This window comes from Megalobrama amblycephala, linkage group LG14 (genome assembly GCF_018812025.1).
Source record: "Megalobrama amblycephala isolate DHTTF-2021 linkage group LG14, ASM1881202v1, whole genome shotgun sequence".
In the NCBI taxonomy this organism is placed as follows: Eukaryota; Metazoa; Chordata; class Actinopteri; order Cypriniformes; family Xenocyprididae; genus Megalobrama; species Megalobrama amblycephala.
This window is the reverse complement of record NC_063057.1, coordinates 43,921,064-43,931,527: the sequence shown is the minus strand read 5'-3', so window position 1 is coordinate 43,931,527 and position 10,464 is coordinate 43,921,064.

The following is a 10,464-nucleotide window of genomic DNA, read 5'->3' as shown; positions in this document are numbered from 1 at the left end:
TTCCTCATAAATCTTTGAGTCCAGATCTTGAAGTTCAGGGTGAAAGTCCAGAAGAAGTCTGTGAAGACTGTACTGATCATCTCGAATCAAGTTCAGCTCTCGAAATGGAAGCACAAACATGAAATCTACATCCTGATTGGCTTTTCCCTCAGCCCAGTCCAGAATGAACTTCTGCACTGAGACAGTTTTTCCGATTCCAGCGATGCCTTTAGTAAGAACAGTCTTGATTTTGTCTTTCTTCTCAGGTCTTGATTGATGTAAGGGTTTAAAGATGTCATTGCAGTAGATTGGAGTGTCTTGTGTTCTAGCTGTTTTCTCCATCTGTAAAACCCCATGTTCTTCATTCACCCCTTCACTCTCTCCCTCTATGATGTAGAGCTGTGTGTAGATCCTGTTCAGGAGGGTTTGATTCTCCTTTAGTTTGATTCCCTCAAATAAGCTTTCATACTTCTTCTTCATGCTGGTTTTGTTCTGGTCTTTGACCTTCTGCAGGGCTGTTTCTCTGCTGTGCCACCCCAGGAGAGATCGACAGTAAAGTAAATTATTTTCCCAGCACACACAAATTTTATTTGAATTGACAACATATTTAGCCTTATTATTTGCAGCTGGCATTAATGTCGGGCATGGTTGTGGCCAAGAGAATTATATTAAGGGATTGGAAAGCCACTGCTTCCTCATGTTTTCAGAAATGGCTGGCTAAGATGGTGTCCGTTTTAAACCTTGAAGAAATATGACTTAATGAAGCAAAGTCTCTTAATTTTTCCATGGTCTGGGGTCCCTTCCTCCAACATTTAGATAATAGCAGAACTTAAAAATAGTTCTATGTCGGTTATATTATGTTTATAATATCTGTTATAATTGTAGTGAGTTATAATTATTCTTTGCACTTTATCCAGGCATTTATGTCATTTGTAATTTCGTCTGGCCTTTTTTGGGGGGTGGGGGGTGCCTTTGGTTGTTGTTGTTATAAGACTAATAAAAATAGTATTGAGAGACAGCACATTTAGACCAAGGTCATCATTTTGCACTTTCAAATTATTATTGTTAAATTAATTTTTATACACTGAACAAAATTATAAATGCAACACTTTTTTTTTTGCCCCCATTTTTCATGAGCTGAATTTAAAGATCTAAGACTTTTTTATGTACACAAAAGTCCTATTTCTCTCAAATATTGCTCACAAATCTGTCTAAAATTTGTGTTAGTGAGCACTTTTCCTTTGCCGAGATAATCCATCCACCTCACAGGTGTGGCATATCAAGATGCTGATTAGACAGCATGATTATTGCACAGGTGTGCCTTAGGCTGGCCACAATAAAAGGCCACTCGCAGTTTTATCACACAGCACAATGCCACAGATGTCGCAAGTTTACAGGGAGCGTGCAATTGGCATGCTGACTACAGGAATGTCCACCAGAGCTGATGCCCATGAATTAAATGTTCATTTATTTACCATAAGCTGTGTCCAAAGGCGTTTCAGAGAATTTGGCAGTACATCCAACCGGCCTCACAACCGCAGACCACATGTAACCACACCAGCCCAGGACCTCCACATCCAGCATCTTCACCTCCAAGATTGACTGAGACCAGCCACCCGGACAGCTGCTGCAACAATCGGTTTGCATAACCAAAGAATTTCTGCACAAACTGTCAGAAACCGTCTCAGGGAAGCTCATCTGCATGCTCGTCATCCTCATTGGGGTCTCGACCTGTCTGCAGTTCGTCGTCATAACCGACTTGAGTGGCAAATGCTCACATTTGATGGTGTGTATGGTGTCGTGTGGGTGAGCGGTTTGCTAATGTCAATGAGTGTACCATGGTGGCGGTGGGGTTATGGTATGGGCAGGCATATGTTATGGACAACGAACACAGGTGCATTTTATTTATGGCATTTTGAATGCACAGAGATACCGTGACGAGATCCTGAGGCCCGATGTTGTGCCATTCATCCACGACCATCACCTCATGTTGCAGCATGATAATGCACGGCCCCATGTTGCAAGGATCTGTACACAATTCCTGGAAGCTGAAAACCTCCCAGTTCTTGCATGGCCAGCATACTCACCGGACATGTCACCCATTGAGCATGTTTGGGATGCTCTGGATTGGCGTATACGACAGCATGTTCCAGTTCCTGCCAATATCCAGCAACTTCGCACAGCCATTGAAGAGGAGTGGACCAACATTCCACAGGCCACAATCAACAACCTGATCAACTCTATGCAAAGGAGATGTGTTGCACTGCGTGAGGCAAATGGTGGTCACACCAGATACTGACTGGTTTTCGGACCCACCCCCCAATACAGTAAAAATAGGCCTTTTGTGTACATAGAAAAAGTCTTAGATCTTTGAGTTCAGCTCATGAAAAATGGGGGCAAAAACAAAAATGTTGCATTTATAATTTTGTTCAGTGTTCCTGTCAAATTTGCCTAAAACGCCTGAAAAAAGGCATACCCAAAATAAATTGCATACTGTTCTTGAACCATTTGGAGTATATGCATGGTTTTGGTATCTTTTGAAAGGTGACACTCTTTGTTCCTAAACAGTCAGAATCACTGTAAGTCTTACTGGTACTGAGTAATAGAATTTTGAACACAATGAAAAATGGAAAAAAAAAATATTCAGCCTACTTTTTTTTTTTTGTAAACAGATACCTGCGGATGACTACAGATGGCAGCTATTAACTGGAAAACACACCAGGATCACAGCATGAAGCCTTACCAAGCCCTATTTCAAATTTGATAAAAATATCTTAGAAAATGAGTGTTTTACACATGTTTATTTGAGTTTATGTCTAGGCGCTCCCCAAAAAAGGCCACTTGGAGACTCCAAATGGCCCTTTGGAACCACCGACACATAAAATGCTGTTATTCTTGAATGCTTTAATGTACAGTCATAATTTTGGGTTCTAATGAAAGTTTACACTTAGAGCTATTATATCCCTTATCCAGATTTACTGTCAATAATTGCTGACACATAGTAACTGAAGCATGAACACATTATAGTGTTTCTTCAATTCTTGAAACTAAATTTTGTGCAAATAAAGATACAAAAGTGCTACGGTATTAAAACATTATTATTAGAACTTACACTATATATCTCAAACTATTAACAAATTTTACAATTACATTTCTTAGATGTTATTGGCAACATGCCACACATTATGACAACTGCGATTTGGCACAAAGGCTAGGCTATACATCTCACACTATTATATCTCAAACTATTTAGTATATCTATTTAGCTATAACATTATAGCTATAATCATATCTTCTGCAGGCAGAACCTCTTTGGGAAGGTGTGGGATCTCCCTTCTGATGTTGTGTGGTCATCATGTCCCTCAATATGTGGCTGTTTGCTGACTGGTTCCCAGTTTTTATCTGATTCAATGTCATATGATTGTCTATGATAAAAAAAAAAATAAAAAAGAAATTTAGAAATGTATTTATTTATATACATCTTTAGTGGCCAGTGGCGTGCAGTGGTGTTCTGAAATGAGGAGGCACATTTTTTATTTATTTATGAATCAATGTAAATTCATGCATTACTCTTAACGTTGACACATTTTCCTTGTTAAATGAACATTACATTACATCAAAAAAGAAAAAAAGAAACCAAAGACAATTCTATTTTGTAATTTTACATTTACAGTGAAATGTTCTTTTAATCAAAACCAAATCAATCTCATCAAGTCAGTGTTTTAAGCATTTCTACATTCATTCCAAAATAACTAAAGACAATAATAATTTAAACATATTTTATTTGAGTAGTGATGTTTTTCTTTTTAATAGTCAACTTAGGCTATTTTGGATCATCAGTCATGCTCCGTAAACACTGTCTGTCACAGATGTATTTTTAATTTCACCAAGCTGATTGCACTAAAAATCATGTTTTCAGTCCATTTCAAGTTTGATTTTGACGTGACATAAAGCAGTGATATCTAACTGGGTGATCTGTTTAATTTTCAATAAGTCTTCCCATTGACGCATCATTTGTTCAGTCAAACTGACGCGCAGAACGCGCACATCAACAAGAGGCGGGATTTATCGCATAAACCAATCATAACTAATTATATCCAATCATAGCACGATGGAGACATTGCCTCCTCTCACATGACTTTCCCCCATTAATTCTCAATTACCCCCCACAAAACCCACCACACGCCGAGGGTTTAATGATTTTCTATGGTTTTCTAAGAGAGCAAAAAGAGGCATGACTCCTACTGTAACTTTACCTGCGGGTGTCGCTGTTTGGCAGTGTTCCTTAAGAAATACGCGTGACTTGCGCTCTTTTTCATGTCATAATTTGTAATATTTGTGTTGTTTTATATGTAATATGGATTATTTTCTCATCCTATTTTTTTGAGGAGGCACTGCCTCCCTTGCCTACTTGGAGGAAATGCCCATGATACAGACACAAACATACTTTTTCACCTGTGCATGAGCGCAAATAAGCTATAACAAACACAAACATTCCTGTATGAGCACACCAAACACACGATAGAAGTGAGCAGGAACACATCGAGACACATATCACACTACATACAGTAAAATATGTCATATAATATAACAAAACATTTGTCGTCGCGAGTGACGTCTCCCCCATCCAAAAACTTCCGCTCTGCTATCGAGTCAATGGATGAAACATCACTGTGTTTTTCAGAAATGTCACCGACTGATCACTGTCACTGCAGAGTACATTGCTTCACAAGTTCTTCATGTGAGAAGTTTGTTTTCCGCATTCCCTTCGCCATTGTTTTCCACTGAAACTCTCTCCAAACTTGTTTTGCAGACGGCACCAATGCGTCACTCTCTAGTGCGCACATCAAACTTTACACTCACATATCTGTACTGAACACCTGACTCATCTCACTAAAGCAGTCTATCTTTTCAGAATTTCATTGGCTATCAGATAAGACCATCATTTTCAAACTCTGATCTAACAGGTTCAATGTACTGTCGATCAAAGAGAGGGAGGCACCATCCTTCATCCTGGGTGCTCTATGGCTATTTCTGCCTGCGGACCCCTCTTAGATGTACCGATTGGCTGAAAAGAGGTGTCAATCAAAATGGTCAGCGGCCATTTTGAGATAGAAAAATCGGTATTGTTTACATCTGAACAGACCTACACCTCTAAATATGTTTGGAGATCTGATCGCTTTGTTGGCTAATTTGAAATGATACTACTATGCTCCATGGATGTTTATTGAGATATACAGAGCTGCCAACTCTCGCGTTTTTTGTTCGTTCCTTTTCAAACTCCCCAACAGTAGATGGTTGACGCTGATTGCCCCAAGCAAACGCAGACGCTGAGAGGATGTTTTCAGTTGTGGGACTGAACAAAACCAAGAGAAGAAACAGCCTAGCATTGGATGACACCCTCCTGTCATCAATAATGACCATAAAGATGGCCAATCTGGAGCCCTGCTTCAAATGGGAGCCCCCCCTCAGATATCATCAAGGCCTCCAAGATAGGGTGACCAGACGTCCCCGACTAGAGCTGTCCCCGGAAATGTCCCTGTTTTATAGCTTGTTCAAAATAACCCGCAAACACATTGCAAAAACGTCCGACCAGCATACAGCAGCCTGCTGGTTATCGGAGCAATCGTGTAGTGATTATTTTCACCAACAGAGGGAGCTGTGCAGCCACATTACACTTGGTCGCGCACGCCACTACTTCATGAAGAACGTGAGAGCAGAGTGCCATTATCATCAGTTATCAAAAGAAACATCGTAATCATTTTCAGCTTTCAAGGTAGTAACATACTAACTATTTGTCTTAAATTAAAGTAATATGGTTATGTGTTTTATAACGGGGCTTCAACAGGATGCGGGATTGTCTTGGACAAATTTAGACGTCTTAACTATACCATGTGGTGAAGGTACACTCAAATATGAATAAATGAAATAATAATAATACACTTGCAACACACGTAGTGCTTAAAATGAGTCTAAAATGCAAAATAGTAGTTAAAAATAGTTGTTTAAAAAGTTGTAATTTCTGTAGGCTACAGTAGGCATATAAACAGCTTATGAAAATGGAAAATATTAAATTCAATAATAAATGTTAAAAATATTTGTTAAATGTTGTTTTATTTATCTCATATTTATGTTGTTTTATTTAGTTTTTTTGGTGAATTGTAATAAAACCAGACCAAAAATCCTAATAATAAAATTAAATCATAATAATTATTAATGTAAAATGTGGAACCCCCAACAATTAAAAAAAATAATTAATGAATAGAGAATAACAAATGAGATTTCGGTGATATTGTGACCACTCAAATAGGAAATGTCCCGGTTTCCATTTCAGAAATCTGGTCACCTTACTCCAAGAAGGCCACAGGCCAGTATAATCATGCCCACAGATCATAGACAAGGACTTTACCCAGCTTCTGTTCTGCATCTGATTCTGATTATGCCTCATTTTTAGTTTTTTTTGTAATGCATTCATCTGTTTTATTGCTTGAAAATGTTGTACTGTTTAAGCACTTTATTTGTTTCTGATGGACCATGTGGTGGGAGGCTTTGAATGAAGAATAATGTCCCTCCCTAACTAATCTTGTGTCGTTTTTGGCAGAGCATAAATCATTATGTGCTCTTAAGAATACAATTATTCACAACATAGGCTAGGTTTCAGTTAAGAATTAGTTTAATACCATTCTAATCAAAATATCAATCAACCTACCTAGGTCAAATCTTAAACACTGGTCTATGAATAAGGCTTTATTGTTGTACATAGGCAGCCATTTAGGCACAATAGTTTCATGGTTGAATGTTCAGCTCAAGTCTAGAAGGCCCTACAAGTCATGATGCCGAACATGAATCAGAATAAGTTCAGGTATTGCACATCTTTAGCAGACCACCCAAAAATCCACTAGAATGAAGGAAATCACACTTAATCCAAATCTACTTAATCCAAAATTTCCTGGGAGTGGAAAGCTTCATAGGGTGAGTTCCTTCAGTTTTGCGTTGTTTATTTGTTGGTTGGTGGTCTGACCAAGACACCGATTGTACCTGCTGTGTTGATTGTCTCTTAAAATGGTTTACATCATTCAAATCATAAGAATCTTTCTGAAGATATGTGACGTTCAGCTTCAGTTTTTCTGAGTTTCGCATATATCAAGACTTTAACCCCTTATACACCCAGTGTGCCGCCGACAGGAAAATGGACAGTTATGGGGTTTTTAAAGCATTAACTAAAGACCTTTGTGATGCAAAATTGTGAAGATTTTGTGTTTTCATTGAACAGCATGTCTGTGGCAGCCTGACAAAGTTTGATGTTTCACTATGAAAGAGGAAGTTGTTGTAACTCAAACATACAGGGCCCTATAATACACCCGGCGCAATGCGACGCAAGGCGCAGCGCAAGTGTGTTTGCTAGTTTGCATCCAGCGCCGTTCGCGTTTTCCTGTTCAGCGCCACGTCCTTAAATTAGTAAATGCATTTGCGCCAGTTAGTGCGCCCATGGGCGTGCTGGTCTAAAAAAGAGGTGTGTTCAGGCGCATTGCTATTTTAAGGAGCTGAAAATAGACTGCGCCATAGACCAACTCAAACCTGGTCTAAAGTCTAAAGTCAATGGCGCAATATTTTTTTGTTAGAGCGCGTTGGTAGAAACTGCGCCTCTGGGCGCGTCCACAGTGCGCGTTGACTTTGCTTATTACACACAGGGATGCGCATCACACAAACATGCCAAATATTAAAAACAAAAGGATTACAGTGTAAAAGAATATTATTGTGTAGGCTACATAAATATAAAAATGTAATGATGAATAGTCATTGTGTGTATTAGAATTAGGCTACCTATTTTCAATTCGGCCTATTACCACTTATAACGGATACAATCACTGCTAATTCATCCCACGCCTTCTTCACCTCGGGAAGCTTTGGTGGTTTCCTGCTTGTCCCGTAGATGATCAGCTTGCGCGCTTTAACTTTGCGCACGAGCAGATCGGTTTCTTCGCTTGAAAAGCGTTCAGCTTTTCCGCCAACAAATTCCGCCATGTAAATAGCAATCCGCCATGGCACAAGCGCATCTCGCTCTTAAAGGGAATGGGAGATGACACTCTGATTGGTTTATTGAACGTATTACTCATTAAGAGAATAGGGACAACCCATTTCAAAAATGCGCCCTGGCGCACGGACCGTTTTTCCGTCATTAAAATAGCAAAAGTGGATTTGGACACGCCCTGAGTGCACCTATGCCGTGCGCTTTACACTTTGCGTTTAGATCGTTAAAATAGAGCCCACAATGTCCAATCTGTCCCAAACTTCACAATAAAGGTCGATGAAATATCAAAAGTATGATATCATGATTCACTAATCAATGGTCCTTGCAGCATTCATTTTTTTATATTTTAGTTTCAGATGTAGCTGGCACTTATACTTCCAAATAGTACTAATGGTTTTGGACTCTATACTGAGACCCATCGCCCTGGATGCATGAAGTTTGTTTACCTACTACTGCTCCTTCACACAGAAGCTGTTTGTTTTGTATCTTTTTACACTTGTTTTTCTTTCTCATAGTTAAGAAATACATAATTGATATCCTTGGATTTTCGTGTGTTGGCAGTTTTTGTGGTGTGTTCATTATTTTTAGGTAAATGTTTCCATCATATTTATACTCACTTAGGGTCAGAGGTCACTGCTCCAGTGAGATTAGGAGGGATGATTATGGATGCGTCACTCTTCAAGGACACACAGCTGGGTTCTGGAGAAGCTGCTTTATCCATGTTACAAGCAGTTCTATAGAAACATAGAACAGAAATATCCTTTAGGTTTCCTCTGACACTTTACTTGAGGTGTTTCCTCAAGAGTAGAGGACTTCTTGGGTCCTAAGATCTGTGCTTTTTTCAGTTGTTCATAAACATATTAATGGAAAAAGTGTCATTACACTGTATTCAGCACAACCTAGGCTACCATAATATGTGAGCAACATGTATGTACCAGTTTGTATTTTTGAAGGAATAACGTTTATGTGTGGTTAGTCACTGAAATAAGGCCATAAAAAAATATTATATATGTGTTCACAAGACTTCTGGGTATTGGAGGTTGTAGACTAGAGTTCCCTTTCGAAGGGAACTTCAACTCTGCGTTTGAAACACTTTGGGGAACATCACACGTGAGCTGATGTCTGAAAGCCAAGTATCAAAAAATTTTTGACACTTGGTATACACATTTCTGGGCGTTTTCTGTCTGGGAGAGGAGCGCGCATAGACAGTGGGCGCTGTTTGTGTTTTTCTGTTATTTACTGTGAGCGTCTTCCTATCGGGACGCTCCGTTCTCGTTTGGCACTCTTCTTGAGGGAAGAGGTGTCCGCATCTGTACCTGGTGATTCTGGCCCCATTTGTGCTGAGGTAAAACGCCGACTGCAATCTGGAAGTTCGGCTGGAAGTTTGAGAGACTTGTATTCTCTCTCAGCTCCTCCAGGTCTGATTAGGATGAGTTGTTGGATGACGATGACGTCCATGTTTGACGTCATCGCGTCCGGCAGCGAGCGCTCTTCTGGCTGCTGTGTATGCGGAGCTGCTGGTGTTTTTGGGACATGCTTCTGGAAGGCTGCGGCTGCCTTGAAAGCGCGTTAAGAAAGGGGCCGCACACGGACGGCTCGACGAGCGGTTCCTTTCTGTCCATGAATGCTGCAGCTCCCATAAGCTTTCCATTCCTTTCTGATCTCTGCGTTTGAGATCAGGAGGGCATGGAAAAAACCCTAGCCTTTCAGATTTGTATCTGAGCCTAGACAGACAGGAGGAGGAAGAAGCGAGAATGAGATGGGTGATTGATTGTAAACACCGCTGCGTTTGTAATCGATCCCCCAGCTACATATATATATATATATATATATATATATATATATATATATATATATTAAAAAACATATATCATGCTCAGATGCTTCTTATGGTCAGACTGATGGCTGGACCCATAGTGATTATTTTTCTGTCGGCCTGCTTTTCCGGTTTGATAATGAGAGGATCTTTTAGGCTTAAAAGAATCCTAGATTCCATCCTTTCATGTAGAGAAAAAGGAGTATGAGGAATCTTCGGATTTGAGCCGCAGGAAGGTAAGCTATGTTTATATTTTATAAAATATTAAGCCAGAACATGTAAAGCCTTGAATATGTCCAGAACATGTGCAAAAGAGTGGAGGGAGCCTGCCTACATCGATCACATATGGTGTCTGTCAGCTTTAATTTTAGAGTCTGACTTTAGACAAGTGCAGACGGTGTACAATTTTGAATTTTATTACAGCATGTCTAAGCCATACTGATGATGAGGAAATTCCCTGTATTATTTTGTGCCAAACTTCCTCTGAAATCGGTTCATCTAAATCTGTCTCCCAATTTTTTTTTTTAAGTAGGTCTAAGAGTGCTGAATCATAGATGCTGTGTAGTTCGTAAATTCTGCTTATAGCCCGTTTTTTTTATTTACATTTAAAAAAATAAATCTAATAGAGAGGTGGGAG